Source organism: Choloepus didactylus, chromosome 27 (assembly GCF_015220235.1).
Source record: "Choloepus didactylus isolate mChoDid1 chromosome 27, mChoDid1.pri, whole genome shotgun sequence".
Taxonomy (NCBI): Eukaryota; Metazoa; Chordata; class Mammalia; order Pilosa; family Megalonychidae; genus Choloepus; species Choloepus didactylus.
The window spans coordinates 16466332-16486979 of NC_051333.1; the positions used below are offsets into that span (position 1 = coordinate 16466332).

General features: G+C 48.1%; 1 protein-coding gene across 5 annotated transcripts in view; it reads right to left on the reverse strand.

Moving 5' to 3' along the window:
- Positions 1 to 20648, reverse strand: part of SIPA1L3 (signal induced proliferation associated 1 like 3) — a 245329-nt gene that overhangs the window by 106114 nt on the left and 118567 nt on the right. The window lies entirely within an intron of this gene.

The following is a 20648-nucleotide window of genomic DNA, read 5'->3' on the forward strand; positions in this document are numbered from 1 at the left end:
CTTTCTGGATCTGGCTAACCACATCTCTGTGGCACCGTTTAACGTGTTCCTCTGGCGTCTGTATTTCCTGCCGACTGGTGGTTGCGCATAGAGGCTGGACCTAGTCCACCTGCTCTGCGGTCCGCCCCACAGGCCACACCACCAGGAAGGAAGTGAAAATGATGGACGAGTCAGCGTGAGCACTGGTGGATATGGGAGAGGGCAGCTGCAGAGGGATGACTCCAGAAATCTCTGTGATTAATAGATACTATCAACTGGTAAATCAGATCCTGTCCCTCTGCTGAGATCTTCCCAGTGGCTCCTTTCTTACTGCATTAGAATAAGGCCAAATTCCTCCCTTGGCCCACAAGGCCCCCAGGATCTGGCCCCAGCCTCCCCAACATCTTGCCTCCCTCTCCAACTAAGCTCTAATCTAACTGGCCGCCTTCTCTGTTCTGACACACCAAATGCAATCCAGAATATGTAGATATCCTTCCTTGGTTCTTTACCAGGCTGGTTCTTTCCCATGATGTCAACTCTTGAATGACGCCTTCCCAAACCACCCTGTGTAGACAGAGAAGTCCCCTTTCTCCTTGAAATCTATCTCTATCACCCACCTTTCTTCCCTCCTTCCTTCCTTAGCAGTTACCATCAGCTAACTGATAATTATTTTTTCATAATCTGTTTAATGACTGTCTCCACCATTAAAGTGTCTATTCCACGGATGTCTGTGTTGTTCACTGATGAATCGCCAGCGTCTAGAACAGCATCCAGGACACTTACTCATGTGTGAATGAGTGACTGGACAGCCTCTGTGAGGTTGCCAAACGAGGTCTCCTGACTTGGAGACTTCCGGGAAGGGAGCACATAAGCCTGCTCAGCAGTGCAGAGCACTTGGTGGGATCAGCTCCCTTCATCTCTACCTTGAACTTCTGGAAGATGAAACCTCCTGCTGGAGAGGAAGGGGAAAGTGGGTCACCAACTGTAGTAGAACCTGCTGGTTGGCCCCAAAGCCATGCCCTCCTCCTCCTGCTAACAGAACCCTTTCTGCTCAGACCAGCGGAGAGCTGGGTTGGTATGGGCATTTGACTCAAGCTGACCGAGAACTTTTCTTTTCCTTGAGATATGAGCCGGACATGGCCATCTGGTCTGGTCCACGTCCACGGGTGCTTTCAGTGTGAAGAAGCAGAAGGCCTCCTGTCTGTGTGGGGTGTTTGTGCAGAGGGAATTTCCTAACTTACGCCCAGAGGTAGAGAGAGTTGGCAGAGAGAGACCCAGAGGGAAGCATGAAGCAGACTCACAGAGCAAAACAGTAAGGAGTGGCTACAGCCTCTGAAAAGTGGGCACTAGAAGATGAGGGGAGAGGCAAGGGGTGAGGAGAGAGAATTCAGCCTCCTCCTGGTCCCCCACGAACACAGCAGCATTCCTGAAGCTGCAGCAGGGAGGCAGTACAGGGGACAGGGCAGAGAAAGGGAAGGAAACTGGGAATCTGCAAGGTTCCCAGGGTTGGTTAGGTAAGGCAAATAGGACAGACGCCAAGTGGAGCCTGCCGTGAACCAGACAGCAGGGGCATCTTCTAGAGAGGCAGCAAAGAAGCTAAGGCTCTGGCCAACTGATGCTTGCAGTTTTGTGGGCACAAGATTATCTGAGTTTTCAAAAGAAAACAGAAATCCAGGTTTGTACGCAACATCCCACAACTTAAAAAATAGTAACCACAAACTACCATGCAGAGCAAATCTCTGGAAGGATTTTTAGGAAACCGATAGCAGCAGTTGCCTCTGAGGAGGGGAACTGGGTGTCTCCCCCACCCCCACCCCCAGTCCCTTCCCTGCTTTATTTTTCTCCTTAGCACTTATGAATATACTTACTTATTTCTCTTATTTATTACTGGTCCCCTCTCCCACTCCTCCCAAGAGAATGAGAGCTACTGCGGTATCTCCACTGGCTACCTTTTGAATTATTTGCATGTATTTCTAGTTAACAAGTTCCTCTTAGAATATTACCAATAACAACCACAATGAGTATCAACAAAACCAGCCTGTGGGCTGGATTTGAGCAGGGGCCGTCGGTTTGCAACCTCTGGAGATGGGCCAGGCCCACACTCCACGGGACCCGATATCTCAGGCCGAGCTGGGGTGGCAGCCTGGCTGCGGGGCCTGCCATGGCTCTGCAGCCCGCCCTGTAGCAGGCCCCACCTCAGGTCAGCCTGGGGTGAATGCGGATGAAAGATTAGTCCTTGAGGCCGCCTTTGGGCTGGTGGGGAAATCACGTGGTCCAGATGTGCCCTTGCATCCTTACGCGAGCACCTCCCACCAGATGGGCTCTGCTGATGGCATTTGTTTCCAGCCCAGCTGGAAATTCCCGCTCCATTTTGCTCCCCTCCGCGGAAACACAGCTGTTCTTTCAGCTCGGGTCTCTGCACAGATCCCTCCTCTGACTGCGACTGTGTCTCCCTGGGATGTTCAGAGGCTGCATGGCACCAACAGCCTCTCTGGGACTTGGGGGCTGGTGCGCACTGTCTCCTTTGCAGCTGTCTGCTGCCCAGCTCCTGTCCTAAAAGCACCCCGTCTTCCTGATGGGGAACCCCTATCATGAGAGTAGCATGACACATAGGCAGGAACCAGATGGCCTAGGTTCAAATCCTGGTGTGCCACGGGCTGGTTATTAAAACAACTCTTTTTCACTCTGTAAACTGGGAAGAATACCACCTACCTCACAGCCACTGCTATTGCACCATTCTTTTGTGTATCTTTGGAAGGACCCCCCCAGCCCTCTTCCCAATTACAGAAGCACAGCCTGGGGAGGGCACCGTGACTCAGGCTCAGCTGCCCGAGTGTCCTCCTGGGACTCTGTGCAAGGGTCAGAAGAGCATGCAGCAGCAGGTGGCCCTGGCTTTTCCTTGGTGTGCCTTTCGCTGGGGACCACTGGTTCTTTCCCTCCAGAGCTTCCTTGGCTCTGGCCTGGTTTCTAAGATTGCTCCTCTGGTTGCATGTTGATCCCGTAAGCCCCCAGTAAATTCTGTTTCTGTCCAGGATAGCCAAGCTTGGCTTCTGTCGCTGGCACCCGAGGATCTTGACTAATATATGGTGCTGCTGTAAGGAGCACAGCTGGGGAATGTGGATGGGGAAAATAGGGCAGCCTCGGAGACGTGGCGTAACAGGAAGCAAGCTGTTGTGGTAGAGCACCAGTTGGGATGCATGTGGCTACAAGTAACAGAAGAGCATCCACTGGTTGCTCGGGTAATGAAGACATTTAATTATCTCACATAAAAAGGAGGCCAGATACAGCAGATCCAGGCATGGTGTGGCAGCTGGGCAGTGACGTCAGGCCCTGCTCCTCTTTCCTTTCCAACTCCCTCAGTGTGCTGCTGGCTTGCATCTTTTGGCTTGTTGCCTCATGGTCATAAGAAGGCAGCCATAGCCGTGCTCCCCACTGAACCATGGGCAAGGGGGAAAAAGAGGGGTGGTCTAAGAGTGTGCTTCTCATCCATCTGACCCTAATCGGGAAAGAAAGTTTATTCCAGAACATCACTCAGTCAAAAAAATTCAGTCACAAAATGTTTACCAAGCACTAAAACCTTATTCATTTATTCAACATCTACCAGGCATTTACAACTTATTCACTCATTCCACAAACACTAAACACTTTAAATTCTTCCATTTACTCAATAAATTTCTCAAGCACCCACTGTTCCAGGTGCTGAAGATATACTCAGAGCAGAAAAGACCACACCCACTTTGAGGAATTAACTTCCAGAGGAGGGCAGTCAGGGAAATATGTAAACCAAGAAACAAGGTAACTTCAAAGGGTGGAATAATTCCAAACACTGCGCTGTGACAGGTGGGGCAGGGGGCTACTCTAGATGCGAGGGGTTGGGAGAGCTCGTTGAAGCGGTGCTGTTTGATGGGATCTGCATGAAGAGAGGGCGCCGGCCACGGGGGACCCAGCAGCCCCCAGGCCCGGGCAGCAGGTGTGATGACGAGCCAGGCTGGCACGCATGGGCAGGAAAGCAGGGAGTCGCTGGGGCGCCAGGCAGAAGCTGCCCTCACAGGCCATATGGATTGTCCCAGGCAGTGCTCCTCTCCCCCAGCTGCACATTAGAATCACCTGGGGAGTTTTTTAAAATTACACATGTCCACACCCCACTCCCAGAGATTCTAAATCAGCCCGGGTCCAGGCCCAAATGTCTTTTAAAAGCTCTGCAGCTGATTCTAATGTGCAGCCAGGGTGAAGACACAGGAAGGAACCTAAGACAGAAGAGAAGATGACCTGAGACCAAGCCCTGAGAGACGGCGAGTCCGGGTGGGTGGCGGGTAGCCACACTTCAGCCAGAGCAGGGCCAGGTGGGAGAGCAGGTGTGAGAGAGGCCCAGGCAGCGAGTGGTTGGGGGCAAGAGTGGGGTCCTTATACGAGAGGGTCACATAAAGTGACAATTATTGGCAGGAAGGGCACTGGTGACCTTTGCAGACCGAGGGATGCCTCTCCACCCATCCCTGTCTTCCTCCTGCCAGCCCGTCCCCATCCAGGCAGAACCCCTCTCGCCCTCCCGCCTCTCTCCATCTCTCAGATCTGCACACACCTCCAGCTTCGGGATTTTTAAGCCTCTTTATCTTTTTTCCTCTAGACTCCTGGACAGCTCCAAGTTCAAAGTGGACTGAAGTCTAATACAGTGTGGGTGGGGGAGAGGGCAGGGATAAGAATGTTGATTATGGGAATAACGATGGTGCCAACACTTCTGGGCTCTCGCCCTGGGCTGGGCACTGCACTGCATACTTGACGTGGATTAACTTGGGTGTTACAATAACCCTATAAAGTAGGGACTGCTGGCATGACCATTTTACAGATAAGGCAGAGGTTACAGGGTGCAGTCACGCAGCTGGGAGTAGAGCAGACCTCAGCAGTCTGCCTCCCACAGCTGCGCCACTACGTTCCACGGAAAAGACAGTTCAAACAAGCGTAGTGTGTGAACAGGTGAACAACGCAAACATCTTCAAAATCAATTCCTAAGGACACAACTCTAGAAAGTCAGTATCAGTTCAGTGGATTTCAGGTTAGGAATCTGGTTTCTTTTCCCTGTGTCTTTCTCTACCTTATTGGAAGTTTGAGCCTACACAGGACCACTTTAGAGCTCCTCTAGGAAATTAGATGGATGGAAATCTCAGAAATCTTAGGAAGCTCTGTGGCAGAGACTGTGATCCAGCTGCCCTCAGGGCCATGAGCAGGGACTTGGCCATGGCCATGAAAACCTGCACTTGATATTCAATGTCAAAGAACCCAGAGGGGATCAGTGTTTCTAATTTCAATTTTCCCAGACATCCAAGAGGAGTCTATACTCCTACCTGGGCCTAGAGGACAGTCCCCACTGGGCCAGGTCAGTCATTTTCAGCCACTATATTCAAAAAGGCCAGGGACCTACACAGGTCACAGTTCCTGAGTGGCCTGCCCTGCTGCTTTTAAGGGTATAAACAGGTACAGTCCCCGCCCCGGGGGAACAAGAAAGAATGATTTGGTATGATATGGATCGAAGTTTTAGATGTGCATAACTTTTTTTTTTTTTTTTTTTAAACTCAGCAATTCTGCCTTCAGGAATGTGTCCCACAGATATTACTCCAGTGCACACTGAAAGGTTTGCAGCAGTTTGGCTGCAGGCACATTTGCACTACCACCCTGCTGTAATAGGAAGATCTTCGGCAGGAATCGGGTTAAGTGAATCTGGGGGCCTCTATCCCAGGCAATAGGATGCAACTGTACTAAAGGGCAAGGGAGAGCTATGTGTAGGCAAGCAAGGAGCCCACGCAGCCCCAACTGCACAGTCAGAGCTAATGCGTGGTGAGGTTCGGTGTATACCAGGCATGGTGCTGAAGGTTTTACATGCATCAGCCCATTTAATCCTCATGATGATCCTTACGAGGTAGGGACAAAACACCATCCTCAACTGCAAGTCAAAGCAATTGAGTCTAGAGAGGATGAGTAACTTGCCCAAGGTCAGTCCCCAGCTAGAAAGAGGTAGGGCTGGGATTTGAACCGAAGCAATCCAACTTCATAGTTTATATCTATGCTGCCACTAAAGAGGCAAGCTGCAGATTACTTTGATGAGTAAGACACTTTTTACGTTTTTGTTTTTTTTTTTTAAAGAGACCCCATTTGTGTGCGTGTGTGTGTGCATGCATATGTAAATACACGTCTGTATATGTATAGAAAATGACCTAGGAAGACAGTCTCCATGCTGGTAATAATGGTTACTCCCAATGTGAAACTAGGAATGCAAGTAAAGGGAAACAATCTTATATTTTTTATTCTCCACGTCTGTACTATATGAATTTTTACAAGCCTGCAAGTTCAAGGCTCTCCCGGGTACCCTGGTGCGCCTACCCTCGAGTCTGCTCCCTGGAGATAAGCCCTGTGAACAGGTTTTGCATGTCTTCTTCCAGACCCTTTTCTGTGAATCTCCAAGGAAATGCTCCTCATACTACAGGGGCAGAGCATCTCAGGCTGGGGGTAAGTTTTCCATTTTAAAGCGAGCATGTGAGGGGAGACATAGGCAGAGTGCAAACCACCCCTCAAAAACTCTTGCATTATACAGTACAAAGTTAGAGCGGAAGACACCACCGTCTCTGCATCTGAGTATCTGCATTGCCTCTAAGGGCTCACAGAGCTGGAAATAGAGGCATCTTTTCAAGCAGCAGATTCTTCCACAGTCTGGTGAGCTGCCTGCACCCTGGCAGGTGGGTGGTCCCCAGGCCCACCGAGGCAAGGAAGATGCACCCCTATCTCACGTGCTCCTTGGTGAACCCGAGGCTGTACTCACCCCAAATGCTTAAACTTCTTTGCTTTTATTTTGCTACCTAGCATAGGTGAACTTACATAAGTTAAAAGCTTTTATGATTAAATGCTTACATATAGAGATGAAATTAAAAAAAAAAAAAACAACTGGGTTAATACCTTCATGATTGCTTTCCTCACTAATCAACAGCTCTTGGAGATCTCTCCTGATGCAGAGCTATATGAAGCATATGGTTAGAAGCACAGGACACCCAGGGTTGATTCCAAGCCCTGCCCCTGAACTAGCTGTATGACTTTAGGCAGGTAACTTAGCCTCTCTATGCCTCAGTTTTCCCATCTGTAAAACTGGAGATAATAATAGGGCTTAACTCTTAAGGATGCTATGAGTTAATAAATATAAAGACTTAGAATTACATCCTTGGCACACAGTAACTCATAAGTATTAGCTATTATCATTTTTACTTCTGTATTCATAATAATAAAAATTCAAGCAAACAAATGGAACTAATGTGGCCTGGAATGAACCCTTGTTCCTCCAGGCTCAGGAGCCAGGCAGCACAGGGTAGCTCACTGGAACAACGGGAGAGGAAGCCCCTTCCTCCCAGCAGCCCCAGAGCCAGGGCCAAGGGATGGGAGCTGGGGCGTGGGGGTGGGGGGTGTGGATTGGCAGGGTGTCACAACAACCCCTAAAGCGCATGTGGACTCAGCATCTTGATCTGACGCTGGGTACAGTCCCACTAACTTCAAGTGAGGCTTTTTTTGAAATGCAAAATTGGAAAGAGATGCTTCCCAGGGTGTGTGTGCAGGCAGTGAGCCCACCCAGGAGCTGCAGCCACGCTTGTGTAGCAGGGATAATGTGACACAGCTGGGCTAGGGGCCTGAAAGGCTGGATGAGGGGCCTCTGTTGTCGGGGCAGCCCTTTCTGGGGAGATGTAATTAATCGGGGTACAACTACTGTTCCGGCTGCCGCACTTCCCGTAAGGGACCTCACCTGCTCTGGCCAGGCCCAACGATAAGTCACATGTGTTTTGTTTTGATATTGAAACTTTTTGGCAACTCTGGGTCCCATTTGGGTCCCTGCGTTTGCTCTTGTGGTTGCTGCCCAGGCCAGCCTGGTGATTAAATACTTAGAACAAGCCCCCCATGTGGCTCACACCTGTGGCCAGGCCAAGCCTTCTTTAGAAGACCATGTCTAATCAGCATGGAGTATGACTTGTAAACTAAACCCAGCTAACTGCCACCAAAACCTGCTAAGATCACATCTGCTGGGCCTGGAGATTAAATCAATATTTGACAATCTTGATTAAACAGAGCCAGAGAATACATGTAAAGAACATCTGTGAAAGCCCCATTCTTTCAATCCTGCTTTTGTGGGGGCCAGGCTAGGAGCGTCCCTGGTTCTGCTTGTCTTCACCTGAGGATGGCTTTAGGCTTGGGGTGGGGACAGCACTGGCGCTGGCTTTGAGAGCCATGGCTGGGAAGGTTCCCTGCAGTGGGAGGGGGGTGCAGCAGACACATGTACAGCTGGGCTGGGTTATCCTGGGTGGCACCCCAGCTGTCATCATCCATCATCTTAACTGCCCCCCTCCCCTGCCAGGGCTGCCAAGAACCAGGCCCTGGATAGAGCACTTTATATAAAACACTGAACTCAAGTCTTCTAATTACCCTCTGAGGTAAGTGCTATCGGCACCTCCATTTAAAAAATGGGGAAATCTAGTTTTGGAGAGGGGACGCTGCTTACCCAAGTCACACAGAAGGTGAGGAGAGGAGCTGGGATTTGAACCCAAGTCTGGTTGACTCCAGAGTCTGCCCTGTGACCACTCAGGGAGCCTTTCCCTATTTGAAAGCACCAATCTTCAAAAGTGGAGCCAGGAGCCTGGGTTCGAGACCTGCTCTAAGAGCTCGGTTTCCTAAGGACAAATAACAATGGCAGTCCTCTCTTAATGGGCAATGGCCTCACACTCGGAACTTCTGGACCTACACAGCATCCCCAGGAGGAGGGCCCTACTGTTCTCCCCATTTTACAGAACGGAACACAGGCTCAAAGCGGCAGCTTGTCTATTCAAGATCACCCAGTGAGGTAAAAGGCAGAGGTGGGGCAAAAACCCAGGTGAGTTGAATCCACGGCCATCATAACCAGTGTCATCTCATAACCAGTAGGGTTAGTGATATGAACACGGTGGGCACTCAGGGAATCTCTGCCCTCCAACCCTGGTGAATAAAAGGCAGATATTAGGCTTGTGCCCTGGAGTCAGATTGCCTGGGATCAAATCCTGGCCCCAAACCTATACCAGAGATGATGCAGCATCACCCTGTGGGACTAGAACTGCTGGAGGATTCTATCAGATGATCCATGTAAGGCACTTCCTACAGTAAGTGGTAAATAAAAAGCACTCAATAAACCCTTATTCAAGATGAAAAAATGATCAACAAAATGATAACAGCCGTTGCATTCACAGAGCACTCATGGGAGTGGGGGCTGGTGGGGGCTGGTGGTCAGACCACCAAATGCCTGCAGGGGCATGTTCACTATTCTATCCCCAGCATCCAACACAGTGCCTAGATCAGCGGGAGTCCTCCATAGGTATCTTCTGAATCTGTGAACCAGCCAGCCACCCAGCAGATAACCAACAAGCCACCCAACCAGAAAATCAATTTACCAGATTACCAACCAACTTTAAAACCAACTAACCACACAGTCAACCCAACCAACTTTTCAGCCAGCAGGCGTTAGCCAGCCAGCCGGTCCCAATTGTGACCCTGCCCCTGTCTTTCTGCATCTCCATCCCATGTCCCTCTGCACCCCCCCCATCTCATTCTCTGTGCCTCTCACAAATGTGCACACACACACGGCCACGGTCCTGCACATTTCAGGCTTCCGAGTCACAATCCCATGTTAGCGCACCACTGGGGATCCGTCTCAGGACAGGCAGCCACAGCCTGGTCTCTGTGTTAACCTCCTCTCAGATTCCCAGTCCCAATACCTGAAGGGAGGGAGAGAAGCAAAAGAGTTGGCCAAGATTATTTAAAAAACAAACAAACAAAATTGAGAGGCAGAGTCATTGGCATGGGTGGCACTGTTCTGATCCCTAATTTCCTCATATTCTAGGCAAGACATATTCTAGGCCTGGTCCAATCTCACCCGCACCCTGAAGCAAAATGCTACAAGGGAGTTCACTGCTTTAACCAGGGATCAAACTCAGAAACCCCAAAAAGCAGGAATTCAGAAAAATGGCATACTCTCTCACATTTAAAAAAATCCCCAAGCTACAATTTTCTATCTATTTATATCCCTGTAGGTCAAGGCAGAGCAAAGATCTGGAAGGCTGACCTCCAGCTGTTGGCAGGGCTACCCCAGGGAGGGGAGTGAGGGTGCATCTGTGTGTTTGTCTCATCCACCTCAACACTAAAGCACCCAAACATCCCGGATTCACTCGCCTCCACCTGGCCAAGCTGCACCTGCACTATTATTTACTTCAGATGGTCCTGTTCTAATCAATCAACTTACTTATTAAAGGCTTAATGATACTGATGTTGAATTCATTTTTTTCCTCATACAAATTAAATGAAATGCACAAATACGAAAGTTTGTAAAGCCTGACAGTGTACCAGTGACGACGAGCTTTAGTGCCAGAAATGCGCTGACATCAAAACCAGGATGCATCTCTCAGATATGATGTTGAGTGAAAAAAGCCAGACATAGAACATACAGTTTATGATTCCATTTCCATCAAGTTCAAAAACAGGCAAAACTGAACCATGTAATTTATAGATACTCACGTAAGTGATGAAATTATTGGAAAAGCAAAGAAGTGGTGACCATCAAAGCCCAGAGAGTAGTGGCCTCTTGGGAGGGGAAGGGTTATGGGGGGACAGGCCAGGCATTGTTCTCTTTCTTGACCTGGGGGTTACGGGTGACATGAGAGCTTGCTGTATAATTGTCCGCTAAACTATGTATTTACATTTTATGTATTTCTTTGGGTGTATGACTTGTTTCACAGTAACAAAGTTTTAAAAAGTCTTTTGTACTGTACAGATTCTTTTTCAACAGTGAGATCATACTCTTGTATTACATTTGTAACTTAAGAAAAAAAGATAAAAGTCTCAGCTGTTTGAACCCTGAGGATTAGTTTCTTGCAATGTGCGAGCTCCCCACCCCCCACCCCTGCCAGAGAGAGAGAGAGAGAGAGAGAGAGAGAGAGAGTGTGTCACCCCAGTCACTCTCACTTCCCTGAATTCACTTTCTCTCATTTAAAAGTTTCCAGCTCCTGGAACCTGCTGGACCACTTCACTAGAGAAGAAACAAACATCCTGGGAGGTTGTGGGGACATACAGTTCCTCCTGGCCAGAGGAGGTGGGGAGAGCGGGGCTGCATGACAGAGGCAGTTTAGCACAACTCACCCTGTGAGAGCCAGGGATGGGGTGGGGGAGAGGAAGGGAAAGACCTTCACCCACCTGAGAAATCCTGTCTTTCTTCCCGGGATGGGGAGAGACGGGAGGGCACAGAAACTGTGGGGCTGATGTCAGAACACGCACCTACCCAGCCCCTGCCCTGCAGTGATGCCACAGTGGACTCTAGAAGGCCCCAGTCCTGACCCTCCTCTCAGACCCACTGTCCTGGCTGGCAAACAGCCAGGCCTGCTGCTCTGTTTGCACATCACCATAATCAAGCATCCTGCCTGGAACTGCATGCAGTCTGGTACCCAGCGCAGAAGGCAGAGGAGGGCAGGATGGAAGGAGGTGCCAGGCCCTCAGGAGACGGGGAAATGGCTCCCCGGGAGCAGGGACAAGCTCAGGCCACCAGAAGATCAAGGTGGTGGGCATAGAACCCTCAGCCACTCTCTCCCAGGGAAGATTTTTTTTTTAATGTTCACAGTTGGTGGAACCTTTCTAGAGGCAATCTGGCAATAGCTTTATAAAATGTTCTTGCCCTCTGACCTAATAATGCTACTTTCTGGGAACTGATCCTAAAGAAATAGCGAGAGATGAAGAAAAAATTCATGGCATTGACTGTAAAACAAAAAAAAAGAACCAGCCTCAATGTCAACAACAGGAGCATGGCTAAATTATTGCATGTCCTTACAACATTAAAATTTTACATGTATATGCAGATGCATTCATAGAAAAAAGACTGGAAAGAAATATGTATTCCAAAGTGCTAATAGCAGTTATCTCTTGGTACTAGGACTACCAGTGGTTTTATTTATTTATTTATTTATTGATGGACGGACCATAATTTATTTAATTTATTTAATCAGTCTTCTACAATAAACATTTAGGTTGTTTCCAGTGTTTTGCTACTATAAACAATGCTTCAATAAACTTTGAGCACACCTCATTTCAATTTACTGTAAGATCAATTCCTAGATATGGTATTGTTGGTTCAAAGAGGTCTGTATTTTTAATTCTTTTGGGGCCTTTCAAATCATCCTCCATAAAGGCTGTATCAGTTTGCATTTTCACTAACAATATATGAGTGTCTATGTCCAAATTTGGTTAATGTATTTTATTTTATTTTTAGAAATGTGATAGGTTTTTTAAAAAATGGCATCTAGTGTAGTTTTTTTTTTAATTCAGTTTTATTGAGATATATTCACATACCATACAATCATCCATGGTATACAATCAATTGCTCATGTACCATCATATAGTTGTACATTCATCACCACAACCAACCTTTGAACATCTCCATTACTCCAAAAAAGATAAATAAATAAATAAATACAAGAATAAAAATACAAGTAAGTAGAGTGAGTGGTCAGAGGCTTCTTTGTAGGGATGATGTTTAACCTCAGTCCCAAGGAGGCAGAATCGGCCAAGGAAAGGAGTGGCGGTGGGGGAGGGGCCGGATGAACAGCAAAGACCCTTGAGTGTTCAGGTGTCTGGAATTTACTTTCATTGTATGTTTAGGAGGACAATGGCCCCATCTGGCTCTCATGCAGCTAATGAACCTACCAGGGGCAGGGAGCTTAGTTAGGAGACTGAGGGGCAAGAGAGGCCTGGCTCAGAACAGGGATGGTGCTGACTCAGAGAAGGGGATGGATTGGAGATTTGACCGTTTCCCCATATGAAGAGGAGCTCCAATGTATTCACTCCTAAAGTGCCAGATGCTGGCCACAGACACGTGGGTCATTACTCATGTTCTCTGCCCTCAGACTGGATGGGGAGAGAGATGAATAAGTGAGTCGTTTTGGGGCAGTAAGTCTGGGCTCTGACAGGTGGCTGCTGGTAGACTATCTGACAATTTTCCAAACAAAAGCCAGCCCCAGCAGTCCTACTGGGTGCGATGTATTTCAAGATTCTTCCCATCCAGGATTTCATTTTGACTCTTCCGAGCACTCCTCAGCAGACCTAAGGCACGGAGCAGCTGCATTTCCAATGGGCAAATGAGTAAACTGAGGCACAAAGTGGTGGGGTTCCTGGATAAGGAAATGGGTTCTCAGTGTAAGAATACTGCCAACCCCCGCCACTGAGGGCTGCTTAAGTGCTAGGCGCTATGCAGAATGCTTTATATTTGCAGCTGCACAGACTCCACTGCCAGTTGTCCAATCCAAATCCACTCTTTTCTTCCTTGAGGGAAGCCCACATTTGTTTGGGGCACCAAACAAAAGCTTATTTTCTTAGGTTCCCCTGCAGTTATGACTATGTGTCCCCTTCTGGCCAATGACAGGTAAGGGAAAATATGCTGGGGATGGGGAAAGGATCTTCTGGCAAAGCCACTGCTTTCCTAATGAAAAAGGGGTAGCCTCAGCTGGCACACCCCTTCCAACCTTCCCCCTTTTCCTGGAACATGGATGCCATATCCGGAGTTGTGGCAACCATCTTGTGACCATGAGGCTGAAAGTCACATGCTGAGAAAGGCAGCACCAGGAACCAGACAGAGCCCACTCCATCAAGCAGCAGCTCTGTCTAATCTGCCCATATCCCCTCTCCTTCCTATGTGCAAGAGATAAACTTGCCTCATTTAAGCCACTGTTGGCTGGTTTTCGGTTACACGTAGCAGAGTACAGTCTTGACTGACAGAGGTCCTACCCTGCTCCTCATGTTACAGATAAGGAAACTGAAGCTCAGAGAGGGGAGGTCACTAGCCCAAGGTCATGTAGACAGACCAAGGAAGAGATAAAGCTGGAATGTGAACCTGTATTCCTAACTATTTCACAGTAGCCCCTTGACGCCCAGTACAAGTACTGGCTTTGGAGAAACCTGGGTTTCAATTCACTTCTCCACTTGGTAGTTTACTTCTCTGTCTCCCCCACTAGAAACATGAGCTCCACAGGATGTGGACTCTTCATTGCTGGCTCCACGGCCCCTGGAACAGTGCTGGGCTCATGGTAGGTGGGTACATAGGGGCCAAGTGAACAATGACTGCAGGGGAAGGTTGCATGATTCCTCTGAACCCATTTTCTCCTCTGGAAAATGGGAACATCTGCTTCACAGGATGCCATGTGGGTTATCTGAGGAATGAATGTAAAGCACAGAGCATGGTGTCCCGGAGGCGCCTAATAAGTTGAGGTTGTGGATCTCTTCTTGCAAAGGACTGCGCCTCATGACCAAAAAGGTTTATTTCAACTTATATTGAAAGAAGATTCTCTATACATTCTAGCCATGACTCACAGGCCAAACAGGCACCAGGACTCCCAACCAATTGTTCTGCAGCCAGAGCCGCCTCCCTGCCACCTGGCCTCTGCCTTCTGATGTGACCGCAGTAACTGCTGTGCACTCTGCACTCCAAAACCATCCTTCCTCATCCTTGGACCCAATTCCCAACCCACCTCCTTGGTGCTGCCTTCCCTGTCTGGATCATTCTTTGGACATTCACCCACCTTCTGCCCTATGCCAGTCTCTGATGTGGTGTCTGGAAAGGCTGTCTACCCGGCATTCCTTTTGGGTGCTTCAAGGAGATGCATCAGTAACCCCACCATCCCCCCCACCCCAAAAAGACCAACTCCCAGGGGAGCAGGCACCCTGGGATTGCCTGGCACACTACAGTGATAGCCTAGTAACATCTGATGAATGAAAGAATGGATCAAAATTATATGGGGTCTACTATGCGCCAGACAGTGTTTTAAGCACTCTGCATGAACTCATTTGATCCGTACCATAATCCTATGAGAGAGATCCTATTATCACCCCTATTTTTCGGCATGAGGATATCTAGGCACAGAATGAAGGAACTTGTCCAAGGTCATGCTGCTAGTAAGTGATAAAGTTGGGTTTAAATCCCACAATCTGACTCCAGACAACCTTACTTCTAAGCTCTCCTGACTTGCTGCCTGAATTCATGTACAAACTCTCAAGGCATGAGGGAGATGTCTCGGGACAGACATGAATGGAAGGCAAAACTCCCTTCTTGAGCCATTTTTACTGGCCTTCCTTCAGCATTCCAATCTCCTTTGCTTGCCTCCCAGTATCAAGGCTGAAAAAGCTAGACACTCATTTTTCTAGCTCTTCCTGCAGCAAGGAGTAGCCATGCAAGCCAGAACTGGAGAGCGAGACATAAAAAGAGGACCTGTGGAAAGAGAGGGGAAGATTCTGGGAAGCTTCTTTATAAAAGGGAGGTACCCACAGCCCTGGCTGGTCCCGTTTCCTGTCCCGTAGCTGTAGCTGTGAGAGGATGTGACACCTGGAACCGCAGCAGCGATTTTTCAGCTAAGAAGAAGGGCCAAGACAATCTCAGAGACATGGACTTGGGGCCTGACACGTGGAGCTGGTGAATCAATCCTGAAACTGCCTTTCCTCTTGGCTTTTAGAGGAATAACACTCAGACACATGCACCGTGGGTTAAGCCACTCATATTCAAGGTTGAGAAATAAGTTACTTAGAAACAAAAATGGCACAGGCAACAGGCAATCAGAATGGAGAGCAGCTGGTGAGTATCAGCCTTGCCAATCCAGATTCTTGAATGGGAGTTCTTTGTGGGCTGGCATCAATGTCTGTCTGTCCACTGCTGTTTCCCAGCAGGTAAATATGCACCTCTTAGGGGTGGGCATGAACTTTTAATGGTCATACATCTGGCCCACTTAGGAGAGGACTTGGTGTGATGTTAGGGATGCTTGATAGCTGCTATCATCTTCACCCACTTTTAATCTTTCTGCTTCCTTGCCTGTCAGATTGTTACCATTGTATGTGTCCACTTACTGAGTCTCTAATAAGATACTGACTGAAAAATACAGTATAAAGCATTGAGCAACCAAATATTAATTCTTATCTTTGACTCAGTATAGTGTCGCAATTAAGAGCACGGACTCTGAACTCAGGCTGCCCGGGTTTGAATCCCGGCTCTGCTGTGTGACCCTGGACCAATCATTTAACATCTCTGTGTCTCAATTTTGTCACTTTGTGGAAACAACAAAAGTCCCTCCCTCATATATTGTTGTGAGGATCAAATGAGTCACTGTGCATAAAGAGCTTGGAGCAACGTCTGGCCAGGTAACCCCCATGACGCGTGGTGCTGCAACTACTATTATCACGCCTCCTGATATTATTATTAGATGCGGAGTCTACCTGGACTCCTGGTGCTGCCACTTCCTCGATGTGAGACCTTGGGCAAATTACTCAATTCTTTTTCTGCCTTTCTCCTCTATGAGTTGGAGCTAATAGTAGTACCCACCTCTTAGGATGACTGTGAGCATTAAATAAATGAAGACAGGTAAAGTGTAAAGTACTTGAGGCAAGGCCCACTTTCCAAGAAGAGCCCAGTTAATGTTAGCAATCAACACTTCTGCCTAGTGATCCCTCTTGTATAACTGACCTATGTTTTTATTACTCTCTCATTAACTTCCTTGTTTGCATATCTGGCACCACCCTGCTCTCCTAGGCGCCAGCCACACCCCTCTTGCCCCCTAGCTTAAGTCACCAGTTCCAGGGAGGTGCACAGTACATCTCCCACCCCCATGGGCTAAATGCCCAGCTGAGTGGGTAGCTGTCCTAGGACACTCGGGACACTCTGGTCAAGGCATGACCTGGAGGTTACAACAAGGAACAAAAAAAAATGTCTGCTCTGAGGCTGGGCTGGAGGAAGATTTTGGAGTGGATTCCTCTAGCAAAGGAAGAATTTGTAATCATGGACAAACAACCCTGAGCCTCCCTTGGGAGGCTGTCCCAGGGAGCAGCGACCAGAGAGCTGCCTCGGGTTTCCCTGTCACCAGGGAGCACAATGTCAGGGAGGTGCTTATTGCTAAGTGATGTGCCCCTGACCAGGCCATTTTCTCATCTACAAAATGGGGACCAAGTTGCCTGCTGTGCCTGTCATTCTGACCCACTGCCTGCCCTCTTCCTACCCTACTCTGAATCGGTGGGGGCAGGGGCAGAAGCCTGGAAGGTAGAGGAGGGGAGGGGCGGGTAGCTCTCCCTCTTGCCCTCTGCCTTGGACAGCACCTCGGGCAGGGGACACCTTTCTTCTGGTTCCTGCCAGACAGACCCTCCCAACGCTCCCCGGGAGCTGGGCTCTGGTAATACGCGACCCCACTTGCTCAGTGCAGGACACCTCAATGCCCTGTTTGGCTTCTTGGTTCCTCCATCACTCATTCAACCCAATTCTCAGTTTTGAATATCCTCTGACAGGAAGACCTAGGGAGGATTCTGCTTTCCTAACAGATCCCTTGGCTTTGCCTGCACCTTAGGGGCACCTGAGAATCAAGGGAGAAGATGCACCTTGGAAAGTGAGAAGCATCACAGAAACCAAGAATTCTTCTATGGCAATGTCCTCTTCTCTTCCACAGCATATAGGCACATGGTGGGTGTGGAGTTTAACCCCACCCCCCCACCCCCTACCAAATGAAAAGATATGATGTTTGAGATCTGCTTCAAAAGAGTCCAAAGACAGGGGACACATGAAACCAGACTGGCCAAGTGTTGACAATCATGGAAATGGGCAACAAGCGTGGACATGTGGGTTCTGTGTGCTCTTCTTTCTGACTCTGTAAAAGTTTGAAATTTTTCATGAATAAAACAAAACCAAACCAACAGACAAAACAGGTCCCTATTCTGTTGGTGGGGGTACAAGCTGGGAGAACCTTGACAGCAATTTGTCAATTTGTTAAACAGTGCACATCCACGAACCCAGTGATTCTAATACAAATGCAAGCTGTAGAGAAACAGAATACTAACAACATCTGCAAACATCAACAGAGAACTTACCATGTGCCAGGTGCTGTTCTAAGTGTTTTATATATATACTTTATGCTATATATTCTATGCTTATAAAACCCCATGAGGTAGATACAGTTACTGTTTCCATTTTACAGCCAAAGAAACTGAGGCACAGAGTGGCAGAGTCACTGGTAAGTAGGAACCAGGATTTGAACCTACGCCATGTGACACCGGAGTCCATGCCCTCCACACCATAGTCGACACAGCAAATTGTTTGCAATGGTTATTTTGCCTCCGAGAAATGAGATTGAGGCTAAGGTGCCAGGAGAGGAGGGGAGAGATTTTCAATTTTTATTTCATGATAACCTTATAATGTTTAAATTTTTTAAAATTCACACATCACATTTTTAAAAATTAAAAACAAAATCACATACATGGGAATAAATATATAGCATCACACCTAAATATGGGAAAAAGAAGTATATCCAAGCCAGATTTGTCTTTTTACAAGTTTCACTATATTGTTTCTCCAGGGCTCCTAAGGAGTCACCAGAAGGAAACCAGAAATGCCTCCACAGGCAAACATTCTGATGTGAACTAAAAGAAAAGACAGAGGATGAAATATTTTAACTTTGAGAGCTGTAAAACACCCAACAATGAAGATGATACTGATACAACTGCTAATTCTTACATATCACATATGTGCTAGGCACCATTTTAAGAGCTTTCTATGTATTAACTTATTAAATCCTCAAAATATCTTATGTATTGAACACTAGCTTATGAAATGGATAATATTTAAGGAAATCCTGAGGTCCAGAGAGAATAAGTAATTTGCTGGGTTAAGAGGCTGGCAGGGCCAGGATTCAAAACTGGGCCATGTGGGTTTAGATTTTGCCCCTCATTGTCTGTGTCCTCCTGCCCCACTGCATCACTGAATGGGCCATTCATGGAGAGGGCAGCCTGAATTAGGCTGAGGTGCAGGCAGAGGCACTTGGCTAGACTAGTCATCAGAACATTAAAAATCCCAAGATGCCAATTTACACCCACCAGATAGATACAAATTAGGAAGCAGGGTAACTGCTGGTGGTGGCAAGCAAATGGGGAAGCTGAAGCCCCCTGCACTCTGGGGGGCAATGGCCAGAGAAGCATCATGGAGAGCAAGCTGGCCATCCCTGGGGAAAGAGGGGATGCCCATCTCCTGCCACAGTGTGACCCCTGGGTATGAACCACAGGTCCACAGGACACAGGTTATGTGGTGGCTCGCTGAAGCACGGCTGGCAGTGGTGTGGAGCATCTGGGTGTCCGCCAGCAGGGAACTAGAAATGTGAGGTGTGGCAGGCACACGTCATGCAGGACCGCTCAGTGGTTAGACACCACACACTGGAGGCACAAGAGGCAACAGGGCTGGATCTCAAAAACATGCTATTTGGTGAAAATGAGAAGAAACAGAAAGAATGAGATATAGAGTCCAAACCTCAATAAATATTTTGCAAGAATATGTACGTAGCTACAGACATACCACAATGTTTCAGAGTACAGGAGAATGGAAGGAGGAATAGAAAATGAAGAAGGGGAAAAAAAACCAAAAACCTACGCACTGATAAGGAGGTGACGCATGTTTCTGCCAACAGACAAGAAAACCCACGTTTTGTGGGATTATGTGAGGAGGAAAGAGGCAGAAGGCAGAAACTGGACACAAGTCACTAGACTTCTACAAGAGAAAACACTTTGTTGTCAAATGCCACAAAATCTGTTTGGCCTGACAGAATTTGTTAAATTAGCGAGCTTGGAGGTGATTCCCTGCCTGAAGGAGACATTTGGCTGTCTGCTCAAACCCATTCCTTACTACCTCAAAGAACCCCAACTGTGTCCTGGGAGTCAGCTACCCCATTCCCAGCTCCAGGAAGGTGGACTCCAATTGGTCTAAGGCAATCAGGGCATGACATTCCTCTTGTGATTCTGATTGGTTTGGGGGCAAGTCACATGACCTACGCTGGACCAATCAGTGAAGGGAAGTATTTGTACTCCATAGGGGTTAGGGAAGGGAGTCTGTTCATCTCTGACTCTTGATGCCTGTGGACAAGAAAGTAAATGGAGCTGACTGGAACTGGCAGCCATCTTTGGACCAAGATGCAAATAGGCCTTAGATGAAGCTACTGCTGAGAACCCGAGTCCTTGATGGCACTTATGTTCATTTACTGATCCCCTCCCACTTTATGCCCACCCACTTCTGGATTTCCAGGACATATTAAATGTCTTTACTGTTTGGCCAGATGGTGCCAGGGTTTTTGTTGCTTGCACCTAAAAGCATCCCAACTGAAACCCACAAATCAGCTAGCCATTTCTGGCTGTTAAAATAAGGGGAAATCTTTGTAAGAGGGAAATGGGGCACCAGAGACAAACAGGAAAAGCCAATTAATCCCAATGTACAGAGAACGTTTACAGGTGTCAAAATGTACGTCCCCTGGCCTGTCCAGATGGCATGACCCATGATGCCCACAGGCAGGGCATACCTTTGGCGTGGATTATTTCATTTCCCTCATTCTTTACAACAGCCAAGCTCAGCCAGCTTCTTACATCTTATTTTTCCTGATAATGAGGGGTTGGCACTCAGGATGTGAGACAGGACACCAAAGCCCAGCCCGGCTCTCCTCTGGCTGCTTTGTCCCTGAATCACAGGTTGGGCTTCGGGATATGTGCTGCACGAAGGTGTGACTGCAGCCGACATCTCTGAAAAGGCACACAGCTCGGGGACCACAGCCAGGAGACCACACCAGCTATGGGCGTCATCA